This window comes from Ambystoma mexicanum, chromosome 2p (assembly GCF_040938575.1).
Source record: "Ambystoma mexicanum isolate Mex_15411 chromosome 2p, UKY_AmexF1_1, whole genome shotgun sequence".
NCBI classification, from domain to species: domain Eukaryota; kingdom Metazoa; phylum Chordata; class Amphibia; order Caudata; family Ambystomatidae; genus Ambystoma; species Ambystoma mexicanum.
Genome location: NC_090923.1, coordinates 175,739,243 through 175,764,228, shown reverse-complemented (window position 1 = coordinate 175,764,228; position 24,986 = coordinate 175,739,243). Strand labels below are relative to the sequence as shown.

At 47.0% G+C, this 24,986-nt stretch overlaps 1 protein-coding gene across 4 annotated transcripts in view; it reads right to left on the bottom strand.

Annotated features, from left to right (window-relative positions):
* The window catches only part of EFCAB12 (EF-hand calcium binding domain 12), a 921,238-nt gene that overhangs the window by 471,781 nt on the left and 424,471 nt on the right, over positions 1–24,986 (bottom strand). The window lies entirely within an intron of this gene.

Below are 24,986 nucleotides of genomic sequence, written 5' to 3'. Positions count from 1 at the left end.
TTTCTGCTAATTGTGATCGATTGTTCGGTTGGGATTGTAAATGGGAAAGTGATTGTGTGAAATATTTGGGAATTTATTTGGTTTGGGATATTAATAAGCTTGTTGAATATAATGTGAATAAAATAATAAAGGTTCTCCAAAAAGACATTAGGAAATGGCGTTAAAATAAATGTTGCTTCCGAAGGTATTATATCTTTTACAATCGATTCCTCCAAAGTTCACGAACAAAATACTTCGGCGTGTTGACAAAGTCTTTCAAGAATGTTTGTGGGGTGTTGGGAAAATAGCTAGGATTCCACGTTATATTATGATTCGAAAGGTTCAAGGTGGTGGGTTTGGCCATCCTATCCTGGGGAACTATTGTAAGGGTTTCCTACTAAAAAAAATGGTTTATTTTTTCAAATGATGATTTAGACTTGGTTCCTTGGTGGGTACAGATAGAGAGAAAAATGTTGGAACCATATCATGTGAAGAGTTTATACTCTCTTGGGAAGCTACCTCGACAAGCTATGAATCTAAAATGAATTACTGTTACAAAGGATGCATTGGTTTCGTTGATAACAGATAATGGTCCATTTGGACCATCAATTTTCCACGAAACCCCTTATCTGTGATTCTGCAATCTCCAAGATGCGGGCAAAATGTTGATTGTGTATATAGGAATTGGATTAACAGAAGCTTACTGGTGGCGATTAGACGGGTGTTAAAGGTGTGGAAAACAAGGAAGAAGCCTCTTGTTGAGGGATGGCTTTATGATATGAAGATTCTTCAAAAGTATGAGAAATGTTTGTTGTGTAGGCAGCAAAAGGAAGCAGTATATGAGGAACTTTGGGGACCTTTCAATGAATTTTATGAAATTGATGAATGAATTGAGGTGTGAGTTGTGTATTTTTATTAGGAAGAAGAGGTAGGGGGGTTGGGATGTGGGTGCGAGTTTTATGTGTTGACCTTCGTCTTGACTTGTCTTGTTGTGTTGTTGTTATGTGGTGTTAAATTGTACTTTAGAGAATCTGAGTTTGATGTTTAGATGTTAGATTTACTACTATGTTTATATTTCTTACATATATATATATTTTTAATGTAACCATTTATTGTTCAAGCTCAGTGTTTGGTTGTAATATACTTTGTGGAGAACTATGAATAAAGTGTGTAAAAAAAAAAAAGAAAGATGCTGGAGAAAGCGAGGGGGGCAGGTACAGTGATGCTGAGCAATGCGAAAATTGCGATGTTTCAAGACCTCTCATCTCTCACACTGGCAAATCGTTGTTTATGCATGCCCATTACGAAATGGCTAAATAAGAAGGGAGTGAGGTACAGGTGGGACTACCTCTTCTCTTCTATCTCCTTTGAAGTGGATGAACATAGCTACAAACTGATCACGGAGGATGACATACGTAGGGACACTGGAGAATTCATGGGAGAGGAGGAGGGCATAACGGAGAGACGACCGAAAGGCCCTCAGGATAGACAATGGTGTAGCAAGAGTCCGAAGAGGCGCAGTGTTCCTGTCTTGAGGAAATTTAGGAAGCTGAACACTCCTTCGGCTGGGGCAACCGGAACCTGGCAGGATAATATCTGCACGTAGTTTCTCGTTTGTTGGTAATGGGTTAGGAGTTACGGCTGGAGTCTTAAGGGAGTCTTAAAACTGGTGGGCGTGGTAGATCAGGAGAGAATGGTATGAATGTCTCACTTGGGTGGAGAGGTCTCTCTGTAGAACTCCCAATGATGGAGACAGCCGTTTTTTGAGGGAAGGGACGGAGGAGGGGATGATTTTGGGATGAAAAAGTATAGGGGCTCTTGATTTTGAGGTGTAAGGGGAAGGTCCCATTGGTGGTCTGGTGTTCATCCAGTGACGTTATGGCCTTGGAGTGGACCGGGTGCCAAGACAGGGAGTTGCATGGGGGTGACTGGGATGTGGAGGGGGGAATGGGACGTGGAGTGGGGGATCGGGAGGGCAGCAGCGGATATGGTGGGGAGAGGGGAGGGACAACTTAGAATTTCTATGACCCAGAGGGTAATTGCTTGGTATAGGATGCGGTCTGTCCAGGTGGTGAGTCTTGATGTGTGGGAATGGTGGACCTGAATAGGGAGGAAAGGGAGGATAGTCTGCGAATTAGGACATTAAACGTAAAAGGGGTTGAATGTACTCTTCCTCCAGGAAACGAGGTTCCCTAGGGGCGAGGAAAGAAAGATTACATGTGTCTGGTGGGCTGTGTATTCTGGTGCTTGGGGGATATGAGGAAAGGAGGTGTTGGCAATCTGATACACAAGCGGCTGAAATTGGAAGTTGAAAGGGTGTGAACTGGTGGGGAGGGGAGGGCAATATTGCTGGTGGGCTCGTTGAAGGGGGTCAAATTTACTTTTATGGCACTGTATGCCGCCAATCAGGTGCAGTTGCATTTCCTTAAGCCCATTTTTAAAAGCCTTGAATAAAGGAGCAGGATATGTGGTTGGGGTGGGGAGGGTGGTTTACAGTGGGACAGGAGAAAAATGGGCTGGCTACAGGATTAATTGGAATTGCATGGCCTGCAGGATGTGTGGCGCTTTTTCCACCACAAGAAAGGGGATTTACCTTCTACTCCACGCCCCATGGGACCTATACTCGCATAGATTACATTTGTATCTCAAAGGATCTCTTGGAGGGTGTGCTAGGTTCAGTGATCCACCTGGTGGCCTGGTCCGACCATGACATGGTATCCCTAGATTTGTCCTGGAAAGATTTCGGCCCCAACAACTCGAAATGGAGATGCAATGAATCCCTGTGGAAGGATATCGTGTTCCGAGAGGAATTTGAGGGGGTGATACAGGAACATTTCCTTCTTAACCACATGGGCAAAGTGGATCTGGTTACGATATGGGATGCAGGGAAGGGGACTTGGAGGGACCTGCTCATTAGACAGGGGTCATGTAGGAAGGGACAGAGGACCCTGCTGGAGAATAGGCTGTGCAAAGAGATTGGGGACTTGGAGAGACGGATACAGACATTGGAGGAAGGGGGAACTGATGGAGGAAGTGAGGGGGAAGAGATGAACTGCGATTGTTGGAGGAAGGCAAGATAATTAGGAAAGCTCCAGTTTCTGAAGCAGAGGTACTACGAAAAAGGAGACAAGGCGTATGCTCTGTTGACAGCACGGTTATGTGGCCAGCACGCTGATAAATGGATAGCGGGGGCAGAGGGTCGCTGGGTACACTGGTGACGACTACCGAGGGTCTGGTTGAGACCTTTGCAGACTACTACATGCGCTTATATACAGGAGAGGTCCACTCGGCGGGGGATGGTCTGGGAGCCTATTTGGCAGAGGTGTGCCTACCGAAACTGACCCAGAGGAGGCAAAGAAAATGGATGCCCTTGTTACAGGAGAAGAGGTTGAGATGGCGATCCGTAGGTTGCAACTGGGAAAGGCACCAGGGGAAGACGGGTATACCGCTCGTTTATACAAGACGTTTGCAGGCATTCTGGTCCCACACCTGGTAAAAGTATTCAACCACATCCTAGAAACTGGAAGGGCCCCAAGATGTTTGTGCGGGCTCTTATAACAGTGATACATAAAGAGGGCAGGGAACCCAGGGTATGCGGAGCGTATCGCCCGATCTCGCCGCTCAACGTGGATGCAAAGTTAGGCTCGAAGCGCATATGCCGAGATTGGTGTATTCTGACGAGGTGGGCTTCATAAAGAGGTGTCATGATCTCTGCTTCTAAAAGGTCAGGGTTTTCCCAACTCCCTTGGAAGCAGATCCATAACCCAGGTTCTGAGTGCCAACCAGTCCCAATTGGGACCTTTTGGACCCAGTCCTGGCGCCAGTGGCACCAGGCTCATAAATATGCCCAGTCCCAGCGCTGGAAGCGCCGGGCTCATAATGCTTGGGTGGACTTACCTGCAGCAGACCATGCTGCTTACTTGCCTGCCAGTTGAGCCTCTGATCCTCTTCTGTTTGGAATTACTTTTCCTGTTGGGTGGGGCAGGAGCCACTCCCTAGGTTCAGAACACTGGAACTCTTCTGGAAAGCAGGAACTCTTTTCTTACCTTGGCGTGGCTGTGGAAGGAGACACCTAAGCACTACAGGAGGCTATTTAAACCACACCCGATGGATGAATCTTGCTTTACGTTATTCTGCATCCTCTGCAGCAGAACGCTCATCGTGTCTTCTGCATCTGATCCTGGGCCTAAGGAAAAAGGCTTCCCATCCTGAATCCAGTCTTCAGCAACACCTATAAAGACAAGAAAGAACAGGTTAGCATTACGGTCTTCAGTGACAGCGCTTCACTTACCTGGTCCATCGGCTGTCACCAACGCCTCGCGCTGCATTCCGGCATCTGAAAGACAAAGGCTTACCTACTCTTTGTGCGCTCCGGAGGTCTTCGCACTGCATTCCGGCATCTGAAAGACAAAAGCTTACCAACTCTTCGCACGCTCCGGAGGCCTTCGGCGCTGCATCCCGCATCTGAAAGACAAAACAAGGTGCGTTTAAAGACATTGGGGAACTTTAATACTCACGTGCCATTACTCCTTTCCACATCTAACCCAGTGGGTATTCCGGCACCCTGCAGCCGCTCCGAACTTGTACCTGCAAAATAAAAAGACAGTTAGAGCGCATCGTGAAGCAGGCAACAAGCGCTTACTTACGTGCTTCCAGGCGCTTCTATTCATCACACGGGCTCCATCTTCAACTCACTTCAGCCCGTCATCCGCCATCGCCGGAACCCTGCAAAACAAGAGACATCATTACTAAAGACTTTAAAGACATTAGAATTACTCGAAACTTACCGTTCGTGCAGTAAACGACGGACAGCAGTCCTCTGAAGTCAAGAGGCCTGCTCCCCTTATCCAGTGAAGAAACTGGTTACAGCACCCTGCCCCGAGGCAGATGGAGAGCACGGCGTTCACTTACCTAAGGTGAGAGCGTTAACCTTTGGGGTTCTACAGGAGAAGAGAAAGGGAAGAAGAGAGAGACATTCAATAACCCAGTTCATTAATCCCATATTTTCTATCTGCAGACATCTTACCCTTCGAGTCAGACATATAGTGCACAGAGGTCCAGCCCAAAGAGCCAGCCGTGTGTTACACATCACCTTTGAAGATACGGTATACGCCCAGTCAAGACCGGCGCCTCTACGGGAATCAGGTGAGCGTTACAGAACGCAAAGCCTACCGCAAAACTCCCGTCCAGGCGCTATGGAAACCTCGGATACCGACCAGCTAGCCCAGTTACTTGGGGAACTAAGGGCAGAAGTGCATGCAGCCCGTCAGGGAACGAACGCTCTAAGAAGGGAACTGATTATTTCCAAGGAGCGAACAGATGATCTCGCTAGACAATTGCTACAGTCACAAGCCGGACAGAACCCGTTACCCGCATCTGGGGGAAATCTTCCTTCTACATCCTCTATGAATCCAGTGCAGATCAACCTACCTGGGAATGTACCTCTGGCTCCGCCCGAACGATTTTCTGGTGACCCAAAGAGGTTTGCAGTATTTATCAATCAGTGCCGGTTGCATTTCTTATGCCGGCCAGCAGCCTTTCCAACTGATCAAGCTAAAGTAGCTTTCGTGCTTTCGTACCTTAGTGGCAATGCGGCAGACTGGTCGATCCCTCTAGTAAATCAAGATGATCCGGTCCTCCATGATTTTCAAGCTTTTCAGCTCAGTATGGAAAAACTGTTCGCAAGACATTCACAGGGGCAGGCCTTGGACAATGAGCTTCTTTCGTTGCGACAAGGTAATCAAGACCTTTTGGCTTATATTGCGTCTTTCAACAGACTGATAGTGGAAACTCAATGGCCTGAGGACAAAAGGATAACGCTGTTTTATAGAGGTCTACGTGGAGAGCTCAAAGATGTGTTAGCCCAAGTAGTGAATCCCCCACAAGATTGTTCGGACTATATAGACTTAGTCGTTCAAATAGATCACAGACTGCAGAACAGGAAGGCCGATCGTTCCAAGTTTGATGCTCGAGTATTTTCCAAACCGCAAACTCCTTCCAAAGGAGTAGACTCCGGGGAACCCATGCAAATAGGGGGCCTGAAAGGTCCTCTAACACAAAAGGAGCGGGAAAGGAGAAAACAGTTGCAATTATGCCTCTATTGCGGAAACTCAGGGCACTTTCTTCGAGACTGTCCGGTGAAACCTGCCAAGAAGGCAGTAGGAGCTGCAGTTACCAAAGTTACAAACTCTGAGCAGGGAAACGACCTCGCCCGACAAGAATAGAGGTCCTCTTGCCGAGCGTGAAAACCAGTTCCGTGACCTCGCATTTCGTGATACCTATGGGTCCTCATTAGCCCTGATAATCCGGATCGATTACATGCAATTGAAGCTTACGTCGACAGCGGTGCCATCGGCAATTATGTGGATCATGAAATGGTTTTGAGGATGAATCTAACTCTTTGTCCCAAGGCTGTAAAGGACGTCATTACTACGGTGGATGGAACAGAGATAGCCTCCGGACCAGTAACGCATACCACTCAAGAAGTGACGCTAGTAAGTCAAGATGGACACCATGAGAAGATCGTGTTCGATGTGATCAAGGCTCCTCAGTTTCAGATTATTCTAGGAATACCTTGGTTAGAGAAACACAATCCTCTGATCGATTGGCGAGCAAGAACGGTCCAGTTTCCAGAATGTGTCTCTACTTGTCACCCTCCACCTGGTGTTGCACTGGCAGCAATTTCTTCAGAGACTCCCCAGTTACCTCCCGAATACCTAGAATACCAAGATGTTTTCCGGAAGGATCAGGCTAACTCTCTACCTCCTCATAGGTCTTATGACTGCCATATAGACCTGATACCTGGATCTACTCCTTCTTGTAGTAGAATTTATGCCCTCACCGAGCCTGAGAACCTTCACCTTCGACAATACCTGGATCAATACCTGGCAAATGGGTTTATTCGTCCTTCCAAGTCCCCTGCTTCTTCAGCTTTGTTCTTCGTTCCAAAAAAGGAAGGAGACCTTAGAACTTGTATAGATTATCGCTCCCTGAACCAGATCACAGTCAAGAATAGATATCGGTTACCTTTGATCCCTGAACTCCTGGACCAAGTCAGAAAAGCATGCATATATACAAAGCTGGATCTTAGAGGAGCCTACCACTTGGTACGAGTAAAAGAGGGCGATGAATGGAAGACGACCTTCCGCACCAAATATGGGCTATTTGAATATCAGGTCATGCCCTTCGGACTTTGCAATGCCCCGGCCGCCTTTCAATATTTTATGAATGATGTCCTCAGAGAGCTCATAGATGTGTGTGTTGTTGTTTACATTGACGACATCCTCGTTTATTCTTCATCGGAATCTGAACATCGGAAACACGTGAAAATGGTCCTCGAAAGATTGCGTCAACACAAACTTTTCGCTAAGTTGGAAAAATGTGTTTTCAACGTGACTGAAGTTGAATTCTTGGGATTCATATTATCACCTAGCGGAGTGCGTATGGATTCAAAGAAGGTCGATGCAGTTCTTAAATGGCCATCACCATCCTCCGTAAAAGGTGTGCAAAGCATGTTAGGCTTCGCTAACTTTTACCGCAGGTTTATCCCCGAATTTTCTCGAATAGTCCAGCCCATCACTGCCTTGTTAAAGAAAAACAAACGTTTTGAATGGTCTACCAAGGCGGAACAAGCTTTCCAGGATTTGAAGACTAAATTTATCTCTGCACCAATCTTAAAACACCCTCACCCCGAACTCCCCTACATCGTGGAAACTGATGCTTCAAGCCTTACCATGGGGGCAGTTCTATCACAAAAGTACCCGGTAACCAATCAGTTGCATCCCGTGGCATTTTGGTCCCGCAAATTCTCGCCTCCTGAAATCAATTACACGATTACTGACAAGGAACTTCTGGCTATCAAGTCTGCCTTTAAGGCTTGGCGGCATTATCTGCTGGGGGCCCGACACACTGTTACTGTGATTACGGATCACCGAAACCTGCAATATTTGAAAACCGCAAAAGCCCAATCCTCTAGACAACTCCGTTGGGCATTATTCTTTGCCGAATTTGACTTCATAATTACCTATCGACCTGGTACAAAAAACGGTAAAGCTGATGCCCTTTCTCGGATGGGAGTGGAAGAACACTTGATCAACCCTAAACCTGTACCAATCATTCCCGAACAAAGAATGCTGGGTGTAATCGCCACACAATCCATAGAGGAAGTTAAGGATAAAGCCAGGCAACTTGTAACTCCAGCAGACATACAGAATTGGCATCTGCAGGGAAAGGACTTTGCAGTAAAGGACAACTTATTGTATTTCCAAGAACGATTATACCTGCCCAGCACAGATTTACAGAAAAAAGTAATCTCTTGTTATCACGATTCTTTAATGGAAGGACATCCCGGTATGGCCAAGACCTCAGAAAAGATCAAGCGCTACTTCTGGTGGCCGTCTTGGAAAAAAGATATCAGAGACTTTATAATGTCCTGTGGAGTATGCGCCCAAAACAAGAGTCAAAAGGAAAGACCAGCAGGCCTCTTACGCCCTATTGACATCCCACCTCGCCCTTGGCATACGCTTTCTATGGACTTCATCACCGATCTACCTCCATGCTCCGGATACAATACGATTCTAGTAATCGTGGACTTATTCTCCAAGATGGCGCATTTCATTCCGCTCAAAGGCTTGCCAACAGCAGCAACTCTGGCCCGAGAATTTCTCGAAAACATCGTCCGACTGCACGGTTTTCCTTCGGTTCTAATTTCGGATCGAGGTAGTCAATTTATTTCTCATTTTTGGCGAAGTTGCTGTCGGTCGGCTCAAATTGATGTGAGACTATCGACCAGTCACCACCCTCAGACCGACGGACAAACCGAGAGGACCAATCAAACTCTGGAACAGTATTTACGCTGCATGCTGCAACAAACTGAAAAAACTTGGAAAGACATCCTTTGGATAGCCGAATATGCCTACAATAACTCTGTCCATTCGGGAACTGGGAAAACCCCGTTTTTTCTTTTATACGGCAGTCACCCTCGAACCTCGGAGTTGGATCCCCTCCAAGATCTTGAAACACCAGCAGTAGACTACCTGCATTCTACAATCACCCAAGCCTTTAAGGAAGCTGTTTCTCACCTTCAAAGGGCTAAAGAACAATACAAGAAAGGAGCAGATCAACATCGGAAGGAAGCCCCTCAATATCAAGTAGGGGATCAAGTCTGGTTATCCACCAAATATCTACCTCTAAAAGGGCCACGCACATTCAACCCAAGATACCTTGGTCCCTATTCCATCACTACCATAGTAAACCCAGTAGCGGTCAAGTTGGACTTGCCCCCGCACATGAAGATACATCCGGTCTTCCACGTCTCTCTATTAAAACCCATGCAACCTCAAACCCGACTAACTAAATCTCCAAAACCCATCCTAGTTGATGGAGAACTCGAGTTTGAAGTCAAAAGCATTCTGGACTCCAAGATCTCCAAATCTAAACTATTTTACCTAATTGACTGGAAAGGCTACGGCCCCCAAGAGAGATCCTGGGAACCTGCTGAATATGTCCACGCTCCTCGCCTAATCAAAAGATTTCACCGAACATTTCCTGACAAGCCAAAACCCCCGGAGAAGCCCGGTTTGGGAGGGGCCTTGAGGGGGGGTACTGTCATGATCTCTGCTTCCAAAAGGTCAGGGTTTTCCCAACTCCCTTGGAAGCAGATCCATAACCCAGGTTCCGAGTGCCAACCAGTCCCAATTGGGACCTTTTGGACCCAGTCCTGGCGCCAGTGGCACCAGGCTCATAAATATGCCCAGTCCCAGCGCTGGAAGTGCCGGGCTCATAATGCTTGGGTGGACTTACCTGCAGCAGACCATGCTGCTTACTTGCCTGCCAGTTGAGCCTCTGATCCTCTTCTGTTTGGAACTACTTTTCCTGTTGGGTGGGGCAGGAGCCACTCCCTAGGTTCAGAACACTGGAACTCTTCTGAAAAGCAGGAACTCTTTTCTTACCTAGGCGTGGCTGTGGAAGGAGACACCTAAGCACTACAGGAGGCTATTTAAACCACACCCGATGGATGAATCTTGCTTTGCGTTATTCTGCATCCTCTGCAGCAGAACGCTCATCGTGTCTTCTGCATCTGATCCTGGGCCTAAGGAAAAAGGCTTCCCATCCTGAATCCAGTCTTCAGCAACACCTATAAAGACAAGAAAGAACAGGTTAGCATTACGGTCTTCAGTGACAGCGCTTCACTTACCTGGTCCATCGGCTGTCACCAACGCCTCGCGCTGCATTCCGGCATCTGAAAGACAAAGGCTTACCTACTCTTCGTGCGCTCCGGAGGTCTTCGCACTGCATTCCGGCATCTGAAAGACAAAAGCTTACCAACTCTTCGCACGCTCCGGAGGCCTTCGGCGCTGCATCCCACATCTGAAAGACAAAACAAGGTGCGTTTAAAGACATTGGGGAACTTTAATACTCACGTGCCATTACTCCTTTCCACATCTAACCCAGTGGGTATTCCGGCACCCTGCAGCCGCTCCGAACTTGTACCTGCAAAATAAAAAGACAGTTAGAGCGCATCGTGAAGCAGGCAACAAGCGCTTACTTACGTGCTTCCAGGCGCTTCTATTCATCACACGGGCTCCATCTTCAACTCACTTCAACCCGTCATCCGCCATCGCCGGAACCCTGCAAAACAAGAGACATCATTACTAAGACTTTTAAAGACATTAGAATTACTCAAAACTTACCGTTCGTGCAGTTAACGACGGACAGCAGTCCTCTGAAGTCAAGAGGCCTGCTCCCCTTATCCAGTGAAGAAACTGGTTACAGCACCCTGCCCCGAGGCAGATGGAGAGCACGGCGTTCACTTACCTAAGGTGAGAGCGTTAACCTTTGGGGTTCTACAGGAGAAGAGAAAGGGAAGAAGAGAGAGACATTCAATAACCCAGTTAATTAATCCCATATTTTCTATCTGCAGACATCTTACCCTTCGAGTCAGACATACAGTGCACAGAGGTCCAGCCCAAAGAGCCAGCCGTGTGTTACACATCACCTTTGAAGATACGGTATACGCCCAGTCAAGACCGGCGCCTCTACGGGAATCAGGTGAGCGTTACAAGAGGAGACAAGGACACAATGTGTAAATCCTTGCATATGGTCGCAGAAGGCTGTGGTAAAGGGGGTATTTCCCCGCTCCTATCTGTTGATGCAGAAAAGGCATTTGACAGAGTGAATTGCGAGTTTTTGAAGGCAATTCTGGTCAAGTTTGCATTGGGGGCTAGGTTTCTGCGGGGCTTCATGGCATTATATTCAGACCCAAAAGCCTGCATGGCTGCTAATGGGAATTTTTCATGATAGTTTGGACTGGGACGGGGCACGCAACAGGGCTGTCAACTTTCACTGTTACTCTTTGCTCTTTCCCTGGAGCCCTTGGCCCAGAAATTGCTGGACGACCCTCGATTGGAAGGGATTCTCGTCGGGGGGTGGGGCGGTTGGAATACAAACTGTGCTTATACGCCGATTACATTTTACTGCAACTTAGAAATCCAGTGTCCTCGGTCCCTGTCGTAGTCGAGATAGTGGAGGACTATGGGGCGTTCTCAGGCTTTCTAATCAACTGCATTCTGTTCCCACTGGACTAGAGTGAGTCAATTGATAGATGGAGACTGGCGGAATTGTGGATGAGGGTTGAGGAGTTGCGTTACCTAGGTATTACTGTAACAAGGGAGATAAGGGGTCTATATGAAGCAAATTTGCTGCCACTCTAGGCAACGTTATTCAAGGATTTAGAGAAAAGGGGTGAGTTGACGATTTCGTGGTTGAGATGGTTCAATACTATAAAGATGAACTTCCTCCCCAGAATCCTCTATTTTTTCCAGATGATCCTGACTCAGGTCCCTTCTGCTATGTTCCGAGAGGTTAAGAATCACCTTCTGAGGTTCTTGTGGCAGGGCAGTAAAGCGAGGATGGCATATTAGATCATGGTGCTTCCAAAGGAAAAGGGAGGGGTGGGCTTTCCGGATATTCATCTGTACTACAAAGCTGCACAACTTAGGGTTCTGGTTCCGCATTTGAGGGAGCAAAGGGAATATCAGTGGATGGAGTTAGAGAATTCTCATCTCAGTCTGGCGACAATACGAGAATGGATATGGGTGCCGATTAACAAAATCCGGTGAAGGATCAGGGAACATCCCATCCTAGGGGGTCATTTCAGAAACCTGAAGGTGTCTCACTAGCTATTCCCCGGGAATCTGTCATCCAGGTGGCCAGGACACGGCCATCGCTATTGATACAGTTCCTGGGGATGGACCAGTGAGGGAGGATTCACCTGGATGGGGGTCCTTGGGGAGTGGGTCACCGGCGGTATCCCCCTTCCTTCAATACCTTTTCCCCACGTAGGACATTCGAAAAAACTCTGCCCCGCTTTTCCCCTCCTTTACTAACACAAACACTTTCGCACAACGGACTAACACTCGAGCCATTTAGCAGACATGTCCCAATTTAAGGGTCGGCAAAGTCAGGCAATTGACGAGAATTATGCACACCCGATGGCCCTTTCCCTTCCCCACTGGGATAAAAGGTGGAGCAAAAGAGCACAGTACGAGTGAGGCAGACCGCACAACGAGAAAGCTATCCAGACCCGGCAGTACAAGAGAAGTAGAAAGGCAGCGAATATCGAGAGGCCGACGAGGAGAGACACAGGCTTGCCCTTTTCGACAAAACCCTGCAAACCAAACCCTCCCCTGAAAGAATTGCAAGGCCAAGGACAATAGCCCAAGTGTGCTGCAGCAGATGTCAACGGTAAACGGAGCGTATCGACGCTGATAAGCCGGAACGAGGGCGACTCCTGCTTCCGTGGTACCGACCCCGAATCCAGTAAAGAGGAATGCCAAGCAGTTCATCACAGCCGGTGAGTTGAGGGGAGAGCAGATAAGAACCAGGCTGTGGTGAATGAAAGTCGCTAAGTGGCAAAATAATAGCTGTGATATTACCAAGGGGAGGACCAGCTGCGAGAGAGGGAACCGTCACCACATGGGTACTAACTCAAGAACTGTTGGTCGACCCCAGTCTGAGTAAAACTACAGATACCAGAAGGCCATAGGAGAGCCGACAGGAAAGGTCAAAGTGGTCATACAGGAGGTCAAGCAAAATTCCTGTACAGTCGAAAGCCTTTGACCTAAGAGCTGAGGGAAAGGAATGAAAGGGAATCCTGTGAACATTGAAAGTAAATGTGAATGTGAAGTTGGCAAGAGTGAATCCAGAAGAGGGATGCTGACGAGAAGGGGGCAAGTCTAAAAGTCCCAAGAAACAGTGTGTTGACGAAACTGAACCCGGCTGAGGCATGTCCACGGGAACTGTTTAAAAATACATTATGATTTGTGAAGGAAGGAAAAGCCATAGTGAACCCGGTGGAGGGAGGCTGGAAGTTAAGAGGGGTCTGCACCTGGAAGAGGGGGATCCAGGGGTGAAGAATCCTCACCCTGAGTGAAACCAAGAAACTAACTTTCATCTTGTTGAAGGAACTTTTGTTTTTGTCATTTGAGTACGTCAGACCTCAAAGGCAAGAGACTTTCAAGTGAAACAAGACTTGGCTATTGAAGGCTTAGATAGATGCAAGAGGAACTGTCATCTCATGCTGGGGAAACTCGAGAGTGTACTGTGATCCAAGATTCCAACTTTACCCCGTGATCAAAACGTGGGTAATTGAGACCCAAGCTACTGCATCCTGACATATTTGTGAACACTTTTGTGAAAACCATCCCCGACCCGTCTTGTATTAGTAGTAAGGTTTGGCAATAGGTTTCTTAGCATAGGCCTTTTTGTTTGACACACCACCACTAGGACTGCCTTATTTTCATTTGATGGTCGACGTTTGCTCCCATCTTAGATTTAGGTTTAGTTTAGGCGTTTTTCCACCCTGCAAACATTGTTCAATAAACACCCTTGAAGTGTGATCACTTGTGTCTGTCTTTACTGTTGCCACCATGAGTTCCTTACAGTCATTTGGCAGTTATGGCGGAAGGGACCGGAGATGACAAGGGTCACGACCTGGCCCTCCCCTTTGAGTCAACTGTGGGCTCCAGACATGAGGGACCGGATCCCGAATCTGAATAGGTTCCAGGCTTGATTCAAGGCTGGCCTTGCAAGGGTGGGTCAGTTGTGGAAGGCGGGCTAGTCTATCTCATTAGTAGACCTAGAGAAGGAGTTGGGAATATGAAAATAGTCAGTCCTTTCTTACCTACAGCTGAAGGGGGTACTTACAGCTGATGACTGGAAGGACAGGGTGCTAACTCACTTGTAAAACATCCTGGAAGCTATATGAAAGGGTTGATCTCTGCCCTGTATGGGGCATTGGTCGAGGCGGGCAGGGGACTTGGGTTGTGAAGTAGACAAAACACTTTGCCAGAAAACGTGATGTATGGTGTTCAGGACTTCCATAGCTTGCCAGTACAAACTTCATGCAATTACTCCATAGGTGGCAGTATGATCCAGCGCGTCTCTCCAAGATGTCCCCGGAGACGAGTCTTCTTTGGTGGCATGCATGTGGGGAGCGCGCCTATTATTGGCATATGTGGTGGTGGGGGGTGCCAAGGTCCAGGTCTATTGGGATGAATCGCTAGGGTGGATCAAAGAGGTGGAGGGGATCCCCAGGCTGAAAACACTGTTCTTGGTCTTATTTGGGTTGGAAGGCACCGTACTTGCCGCAGTCATTGATACTGGCGGGGTGGGCCTGCCTAGCAATGCACTGGAAAAAATTGTTCCTTCTGGTTAAGAGGGAATGGATACATATAGGGAAGAACATATATGTGATGGAAATAATCACGGCAGCCATACGTGCTAGCAGGGGCGAACCTCTAGGCGTAATGGGTGGAATCTCGGAACAAATATAAGCCTTCAGAAGTGCACTTTGTGTCTTGCTGTACTGTGACACGTTGCTCGTGGACCTGCAGCCGGCTGAATATACTGAGGCTGCCGTCCCTTTAAGGTTTGCGAGAAAGGAGTCTGGCGTCAAGTCCAGTCACTCGCCAGTCATCCGTCTATCCCAAGTGACGGGCCCAACTGCCGGCCTCCAACTTAATTCAATGTTGAAAAAAACTGGGGAGAAAAGACCTGTTGGATAGTGGAGTGCCACAGGAGCGGGCTGCTAGCCTCCGCAGCTTTCGCTTTCCTTCGAGATGCACGTCCGCAGAGGAAGCTCTTACTTAGAGACTTGCTGGATCCCGGGCCTTCAAACATTGGGTCTCAGAAAGAGGAAAGTCAAGATAAGACTAACGATGTTACAATAATAATCCCGCCGACGCCCAACACAATGGAACTGCATGCACCCTCTGATTTTCTGGCCCGCTGCCTGACTGAAAGTAAGAGTGAGACTAATGACGGGTTACCCTCACTTGCACACACAATCCCTTATATTTTCCAGCCGCATACCTTAAAGTCGGAGGATTCTGTGGGCGACGGCCATCCGTCGTCGAGGACACTCCCACCAGCCACCCTGCAAATTACAAACCTGAATGGGCCGGTAGAAGTTTTGAACGAGCCGAGGGTCCCGGCAAGTGGAATGCCTCAGTGTTTGGTGCCGCGGAGCATACCCAACACTACGCGGGTCAGGCTTCTCATGGTGGAAGCAATTGAGGGCCCATTTGATTTCTAACCAGATTTGGGGACTCAATCATCTGGGAGCACAGACAAGTTCCCCAGCCAATAGTTACTACGACCTTAGAGCGGAAGTCAACTATTTCAACAGGCAAACAGCCTTCCAACTTGGAAACGCAGGACACTGCTGTATCGGACATACAACTAAGAAGCATTAACTCCTCCAATTGTGATGCTGTATGCCGCCCAATGGAATCGGCATCATTCGATCAGCCAGCTAAACCTATGACGGCACAAAATGCGGAGCTGCATAAATCTGTTTCGCCCTTGGACATCCACACTCTATCACTTCTTAAATGGAAATGCAGGGACCCAAACAGCGCAAAGAAATCTACGGCTACGCCGTCCAATTTAAAGTTTGGAAAAAACCCTCAACAACATATTGATCAGAGGGCACCGCTAAACCCTTTCTTCAGGCCAATAACGGGGGTAACAGGGACATCAAGACCCAGACTAAGAGATGATTTTATGGATGCTGAGCTTTAGGAAGGTGCAAGGGATGACCCAGATCTATGGAAGTCCCCAGTAGTAGATCCCTTGCTTCTTGAGAGACCTGTGCAGAGAAACCATCTGGGTAAACCAGTGTCTGAAACATGCACGCCGCTGAAGAAGTGTTCCAGACACTCTTCTACCTCCGGGTGGGATATTTCAGAAAGGCATTCTCCGTTGAGGGTCTCTGACATCAAGAGAAATTCTAACTTATCATTCTGGATCTACCTGTCCAGACAATGTATCCAAAGTTGTCCCCCCAGAAAGACCTGCCGGACATGGAGGAGAAGAATATTATGGGACGCGGTGCGTCGGGGATACCTATTCCGACATGGACAGTGTAGAGCAAGTGGGCGCTGAGAGTTCTATTGCTAAGAAAAAACAGCCCATCAGAGCTACAGCTCTAGGTCCCACTGGTGAATGTGAAGTTGTTGACTTGAACCCAGCTACTTGTCCTCAGGGTGCTCCAAAAGTACAGCAATCATCAGAGTAGGGTCAAAAGCAGCCACCTGAAACTATGGCATCTGACAAAAACGCTAAGCTCCCGGAGGTAGAGCAGTTACATCCACGTGATGCTCCTAAACAAGGGAAAGCCCCTAAACAAGTTCTATTCACACAGATGTCGATCGTGACGATTGCCATGGCTCCTTTCATGAAGCTTTATGAACTTTAGCGGACCGTACAACACTGTTAGTTATGCTTCATACAAAAATGATCTTCATGGAGGGGTACATTACGGCTAAAAAATCTGTCTGTAGCCAGACAGAGACTTCGAGCTCTTTAACAGCGAATATTGGGCAATTTCCATCGATAAGCCTGGTTATACCAAAGGCCTCTATCAAGCCCCAAATAACTTCAATGCCTTGCCCTCAGGGTGTAACTGTTCATCGGAATGTAACTAATGGGGTTGTGGCCGGGGAAGGGGTGGTGTCCCCCGCCCCATGCTAGGCCTCTATCAGCCCCAGCTCAATCAAAAAAGACGGATATAGATCAGCAGAAAGAAGGAAGGGATGGTGCCTCACCGGCACCCATGACAAAACTACCAGAGATCAGACCTATCCCTTGTTTGGAAAATCTAGGAAAGGTCTGCCAGTAGTTCAAGGGAGATCTAATCTATGGCAACAGAGAAACGATTCCAAAAAAGTTCCTCAGAAACCTTTCTCATTGTGAAAAACCTTCTGTGTCAACAAAGCCTACCAAAGAACAAGGAACAACGGATATTATTCAGGTTTAACTGGTTGCCAGGGATGGAAATGTCCAAACATCCCTCCAGCGGAATCCGTCAAATCTCGACCTTCAGGACTTTCTCGACCTACACAGTTGAAAATAATGAACCTGATACTCCATCTTCAGGGATAGAGGTTCGAATAAGGCCTATTTCTAATGGTGGCGAACAGACGACCGCGTTGTCCGGCTCACCAGAGACATCACTGGAAAGCGAGAAACAGCAAACGCCCTCAGATGCCTCGCCGTTTCTTACCCTTTCAGAAAAGCGTGAAAGACTGATATCTAAACTACAAAAACAAACGTTAAAACCTCTCGGCATTCTTAATCATCAAAGTTTTGGGAAGTCCAAGGCCGAGCATGCATCCTCATCTGCAGGGAAAAAAGTTAAAGGGTTGGAGGCGAATGAACTTGCCAAACTACAATCATCCGACAAAGATGATCAAAAAATAGTTTACGAAACCTAAGATCAAGACACCCCCATACTAAGCTGCTTTGTTCCCCCATTCACAAACATAAGGATAAGAGTCAAATAAAGTTTCGAGCAACTGCAGTAAAACAGCCGTCTAACCTAAGGAAAGATCATCACAAATGTCTTGGACTGGAGAGAGTGAACGATAAGGGAGATGGGCTCATTCTAAATCAAAAGAACGTGGTAGGTCTATGTAATCAGATCCAATGTTTAAAACCTCTCTCTACTAAAGACTTTGCTATAATTGAATTTAGACGCAAGGATAGAGCAGACCTTATACATATGTGTTTGCATTCAATGGCGATTAAAAATCTTCTTTTATCAGCAACTCCCAAATTCTTATCACTGGGATTTTATATTACTGAACTACAGTTAAAGAGCTCCACTGAGATGCATCGTAAGAAGACAGCTATTAGAGATGTTAAACCCAATTTAAACCATGACCGGGTCCAAGGTGTGTTCTTGCCTCCTCCAGAAAGTCTTCCTAATAATAGTAATAGACAAGCCATTCATCTAGTAAGACGGAGAAACACACCAGGATGGAAGCCAAATCCCATAAGAGGGAGAGCTGACCCTACTAACTACAGACCAATAGCTCTCCTTGACGTTATGGGGAAAGTATACGGTTCGCTGCTTCTGAAAAGAATGATTAAATGGCTGGAGCTTAATGATTTACAGGACCAATTTCAAGCGGGATTCGTGAAGGACCTAGGCATGGTCCCACCAGCATTCATCATCTCAATGCTGAAAGCCTGAGTTCTAACAACAAAATTCACCTGACCTTTGTAGATTTCTCTAAGGCTTTCGATAGCCTTAGCAGAGAATGTCTGTGGGCCACATTGAGAGAGAAAAACTGCCAGGGAGATCTACTAAAAAAAAAAAAAATTCTTTTACTCAGACACTCAGTCTGCCTTTCAACAGCAGGCCAACGGAGTGAAGAAATTCAGACATTAAGAGGCATAAAGCAGGGATGTGCTTTGGCTCCAGCCTTATATAATTTCTACATTTCAGATTTGGGTAAGCATTTGGCATCAATACGCTGCTTCCCGCCCAAATTGGGTAATTCGATCATAACCCATCTACTTTAGCTGTCGACCATGTCCTATTGGACTTCACAGAAATCGGCTTGCAGCGGCAGTTAATGGGCTTGCAAAAATATGCTGTGGATAACTATTTAGAGATCAACATAAAAAAATCGAAGATACTAACCCTGAAAAAAGGTAGGAAAGGAAATAAAAATAAATTCAAATGGTACCTGAATAAAGAAGAGATAATGAAGGTCCAGTCATTAAGGTACCTGGGAATAATGATCTCCTCTAGTAGAGTGGAACTGGAAGCAGTGGAACTCTTAGCTATAAAGGTAAGAGCACTGATCATAAAAAGGGAGTACTGTACATTTTCACTAGTGCCTAGCATTGAATTTTACAGAACAAAGGTCATTCAAACACTTACTTATGGGTCTGAAGCCCTTCTCTCAACTTGCTGTCTAAACGGTGGCCTCGTCTGGAAAGTTGCTTCTGGAAAAAACTACTTGGGCTACCGTCCTCCACACCTACCCAATTGATAAGGAAAGAACAAGGCCTACATTTGCTTTTTATGACAGTTCAATGGAAAGAACTATCCTTATATGCAGCATGTTTGACTGTCCCTGCAGTGCCCATGATTAAAGCCATCCAGCAGCAACTTTTAACGAGATCCAATCCGTTGATTAATGTTTGGGAAAAAGACTGGATCGCATTAGAAGAGGCTTTAGAAAATCAAATAGATGACTTGTTGATCTCTGGCATCGTTGAAAAAGAAACTAAGACTGAATAACTGCATAAGAACAATGGATGAGGTACCTCACTTAACTTTACATCAAAAACTGGCAATTGAGACGAGGAAAAGGGGATTCCCCCACCCGTACATAATAAAAATGTCCTGATCCGGGGGGGCCAGGGATCTTTCATGAGAATTAGTTTCAATCTTTGCCTGATGGGGGAAATTATCTTAATACGAGAATCTCGTAAGCATCTTTTCACAATCTGCCCTTTCTTCACAGAGCAAAGGACCCGTTTCTTTGGCTGCTTTCTGGCTGAATTTAAAACAGTAACAACAGATATGTGGTGGTCATATCCGTTAGGTGGGACCAGAATCTCACTATCGATAGCCACGGTTGCCTTCTAGAAGACCATCCTGGAAAAAGAACCAGCCAAGAAAGCATTGGAGCCCTAGCCTTAAATTGGCCCATCTGGTCTTGATTCTGATGTTGAAGAAATCCAGATGAAGAGACTGGTATCAGGATTAACTTATAAGGCATGGATAGGTTTTTTTGCTAAAAGTTTATCTGTAAACTGTATAGCTTATCAAATAAAAAAATAAATTTAAAAAAGTGTAAGTCGTGCAACGCAGAGCTTGAAAGGGTGGGGTAGGTGGGGAGGCGAAGATGTGCCGGCAGGATACCTTGCATTGTGCAAAGGAGAGGGAGACGATCAAATGTACAGAACTAGGAGAGACACTCAGGTGTTTAGGGGGGGTCAGACGGCATGGAACTTAACATTCATGGCTTTCCTTGGGTGGAAAGGTAGAGCGAGCAGGGGAGGGGTTTAGGGGATCAAGGGGTATAGAATGAAACATAGGAGTAAGGATTTTGTGGGCCATTATTATGTTGGTTCTTTCTAGTTAATGTTCGCCTTTGCTTGTACAGATTTACATAATACTGCAAAATGTCAAAGTTGAATTTAAAAACAAAAAGATTCTTGATCATCGATACCACCATAATCTTCATTAAAGGGTCCGAGTCCATCTCCCCTCCTTCAGAGGCCCTCTTTCCCTCATCTCTCCTCTCTGTAGAGGGGTTATGTTGGAAGGTTTTCAGCGAGGAGGTTTTCATGCGTTTGTTTGATTTGGCCATGCTGTTGATGCAAGGATGCGTCTGTCGGCTCCCAACGTTAGCCTCTTATTCATTAGAGATGCCGCCATCAGGGCCAGTTCACACATTTTTGATTGACCTCTGCGTTTTTAATCTGCCTCTAGTTCCATCATGTTATCTAGATCTGCCATTTCTGCAAGCTTCTGTCCTGAGGCTTTCTCAACCAGATGTGTGGGGTGAAGGATCCACGCTCCCTCAAGTGCTGTGCCCTTACTGGAGCAATACCGTCATCATTAGCGGGTTCTCTCAACCCCTACAAACATCCCAGCTCCTCTCCCACCAACTCTCCGGCTCCCCACGGGCACTGGGCCACCGCAACGCACAAGGCCATGGGAAGGTGAGCAACCCTGCCGCCCAGCACCCGTTCTGCGCCCCCTCCACAGTTTCTCCACGACACAGGGATGGTGAGTTCTTCACTCCAAGATCCCCCTCCACCAGAATGCCCCGCCAAGCGCTACTGCTCCCAACAAGTGTCTCGGGTTAAGATTATCGTAGCTGCCTTTGAGGCATCGGCTCCATTGGCCATCTTGGCCATGCGCTTTTACATTTATTTTATTGACTGCTCAGGAGTCAATGCAAGGGCGTAGCTCAGTAGTTTCTTCCTTAGGTACAAAAAAAGGAAGAGGCACCTGCGGAGGTCTTGAACTGCATAATAAGACCGTTCTTTAAGTTGGTATCCAGATACTCTTTCAATGCTCTCTTTTTAGTTTTAGATGAACATCATAAAAAATGCATTTAAAAAGGGTTACTCACAGTAGTGACGAATGTACTCCTAGTCCACAGTCCACTTTCCTCCAAACCATTGGGGCATTCTGTCCTTCGGGGCGGATCCGGAGCACTTTTTGAAGCCTCAAAAAGTGTATTGTATGTCTTTTATTTGTAGGCGGGGCCAGCATGTGTAGCTTTAGACCAACCTTCCTTGGCCCCACCCAGCGCATCGCCCTCCAGTCCTTTTCTATCGCCCAGGTTGAAAGACATATGATCAATAGGAGGGAACTTTTTAGAGGGGAAGGTGGACAGGTTTATGGAGGACAGGGGACTATGGACTAGGAGTACGTTAGTCAACTACGGTGACTAACTTTATTTTACTCCTACATCCCGCCCCCTTTCCTCCATACTTGTGGGAGATTCACAAGCACTGATACTAACCTGGATGGATGGAAAACACCCTTACTTAAACAGGTTCTTCAGCACAGCCTTACCAAACTGAGCGTCTGCTCATGAACTAAGGTTGAGGCAATAGTGGTTACAAAATGCTGAGAGAGAGGCTCACGTGGCTGCCTAGCAATGGTTTCGCAAGGAACATATTTTTGAAAAGCTATGGCCGCAGCTTTGCCCCGCACCAGATGCGCATGGATGCCTTAGGGGGCTTGAAGTCACTGAACTGAGTAAGGTTCTGAAATGCAGACGTTTATCCAGTGGGAAATGGAAGCCTTAGATGCATGTACTCCTTTTGGATTCCCAAAGGTAACAAAGAGATGAGAAGAGGTTCTGAAGTCTTTCCTTCTTTCTAAGTAAAACTTGAGAGCCCTCTTAAAGCCCAGGTTGTGAAGGGCCCGCTCAGCGTCTGACGTCGGATCCGCAAAAAAGTCTGCCAAGAATTAATGTGAAATTCCGACACAATTTTCAGAAAAAGGAGGGGTGTGTACAGAGCACCACCTTGTCTTTATGGAAAGCCAGAAAAGGTTCTTTACTAGAAAGAACCTGAAGATCCCCTATTATTCTGGCTGACGTAATGGCAAACAGAAAGTCCACCTTCCCAGTGAGGAGTTTCAACTTTACCGTTGCCAAGGGTTCGAAAGGTTTGTGGCAAAGCACGTTGAGAACCACATTGAGGTTCCATTTAGGGTGAGGTGGCTAGACAGGCGGAAACAGGTGAAGGAGACCAGCGAAATGCTGTTTTATCACCGAATTCGTGAGCGTAAATGAACAAGCGTCCATGTTAGCAGACAAGCATGTTCTACATGAGTGCATATGAATGCCCACAGCTGAAGGGTCTAAAATGAACGAAAGCACATAATCTATAGACGCCTGACACTTTTCTAGCCACCATTGACAGAAACAGCCATTTGCTCCTATACTGAGCTCACGTGGACAGTTTTAGCACGCAGCCTGGATGATGCGCATATTGCCCTCAGAGATTTAACTGTGCTAGGGACATGACCTCAGGAACCATGCCGCCAAGCTGAAGGATTGTGGGGAGGGATGCCACACCCGTTGTTCATTCTGGTGCAAAAGATCGGCAATCTCCAGCAAGCTGATCAGAGGATTAATAAAGTTACTCACCGTAGTGACTACCTTACTCCTAGTCATAGTCCCCTTTCCTCCATACTTAAGGACATACTGTCCTGTGGGACGGGACCGGAGCACTTTTTTTTAAAAAAAGCATCACATTTTCAAAAATGTGTCCTCCTCCTCTTTACGCGGGGTACCGCACGTGGCCGTATCCCCACGCTCCTTAGCTCCGCCGGGGGCATCGTCCATCAGTCCTTTTCTATCGCCAGGTCTGAGACCTTTAAGCAATAACAGAGGAAACTTATTAGAGGGGACGGCGGGCGAGGGTATGGAGGAAAGGGGACTATGGACTAGGAGTAAGGTAGTCACTACGGTGACTAACTTTATTATACTCCTACGTCCCGTCCCCTTTCCTCCATACTTATGGGAGATTCCCAAGCACTCCTCACTGGAATTACGGGTGGATGGAAACTCCTTACTTAAACAGGTTCCTAAGCACAGCTTGACCGAACTGAGCATCAGCCCTAGAGCTCAGGTCCAGACAGTAATGCTCACAAAAAGCTGATGGGGAGGCCCACATAGCCGCTTTCACGATGGTCTCCCAGGTAACATTTTTGGAAGCCAACGGCAGCTGCCTAGCCCCGCACAAGATGAGCATGAATTCCCTTTGGGGCCTGAAGACACTGAATGGTATACGCCTCAGAAATACAGGCATCAATCCACCGGGAGATGGTTGTTTTCGAGGCCAGCTTTCCTTGCGGATTTCCGAAGGTCATATAAAGCTGCCAAGAGTTCCTAAACTCAGATGTTCTGTCCAGATAGAATTTAAGGGCTCTTCTAACATCCAGGAAGTGCAGAACCCTTTCGGCCTCTGAGGCCGGGTCCGGAAAAAAGACAGGCAATGAAATTGACTGATTCAAATGAAAATCAGAGACCACCTTCGGAAGAAAGGAGGGATTCGTCCGCAGGACAACCTTGTCCTTGCAGAAGTCACAGCAATCAAAAAGGACACTTTCCACGAAAGGTACTTAAAATCGACAGAAGGCTTATGACACAAGGCCGTAAGGGCCACATTCAGATCCCACCTTGGATGCAGGCTGCAAACAGATATAATAGGCCCGCAAAGTGTCTTTTAATGACGGGATTCGTCAGTGAAAAAGAGCACTGGTCAGTGGACAGGTAAGCGGCGACAGCCGACAAATAAGTCCTGCAAGACAAGACATGAATGCCCGATTCTGCCAGATGTGAGACAAAAGACACAACCATGTCGATAGTAGTCTCCCTGGGGTCCAGCTGCCTAGCTAAACACCAGTGGCAGAACTGTAGCCATTTACTCCTATACTGAGATCTTGTCGAAGGTTTCATGGCCGCCTGAATAACGTGCATGTTATCCGCAGACAAATTGAAACGCTCTAAAGATCTGAACTCAGGCACCAGGCCAACCAAGCTGAACGATTGTGGGGAGGGCTGCCACAACTGCTGATGGCTCTGGTGAAGCAGTGTCAAAATCTGCGGTTACCTCCCCCTGTGTCTCCTCACCTGAGAGTTCCGGAGTGTGGCCTCTAGTGGGTTCTTTCTCTTTTCTTTTTCCTTCTTGTGAGACTTCTGACTTTCCTCTGCCTCTAGGTTCTTTCTTGTCCTCCTCCGTTCGTAGAGATAAGGATGCTCTCCACCTGAGGCCACCTTGACGAGGTAAATTACTGCCCGGTGTACCCAAGGGAGCGGGTCCCAATATCAGGGAAAAAGCCGATGAAGGCACAAAAAACCCTGCTAGGTAGATGCGGATCAGCAGATGGAGGACTTGGGTGTGCTGCTTGTCTTTGAAATTGGTCGTGGAACAAAAGAAGATACTTGAAGCTGCTGCGGCTATTGTAGGTGGAAGCACACCGTTATGGAGAGAAGGGAATATTGGACAGTAGTGTACAACAGAAACTATGGAGGGAGTTCCCCATAAGGAAAAGCTCTGGAAAGAAATAGCAGAACAGAAAGTAAGGAGAGAGGAAACTAGAGGACCTTCCGGTGAGTGATAAGTGCCACCGGTAGAACAGAACCCAGAAAGAATGACACAGTCAGAGAGGA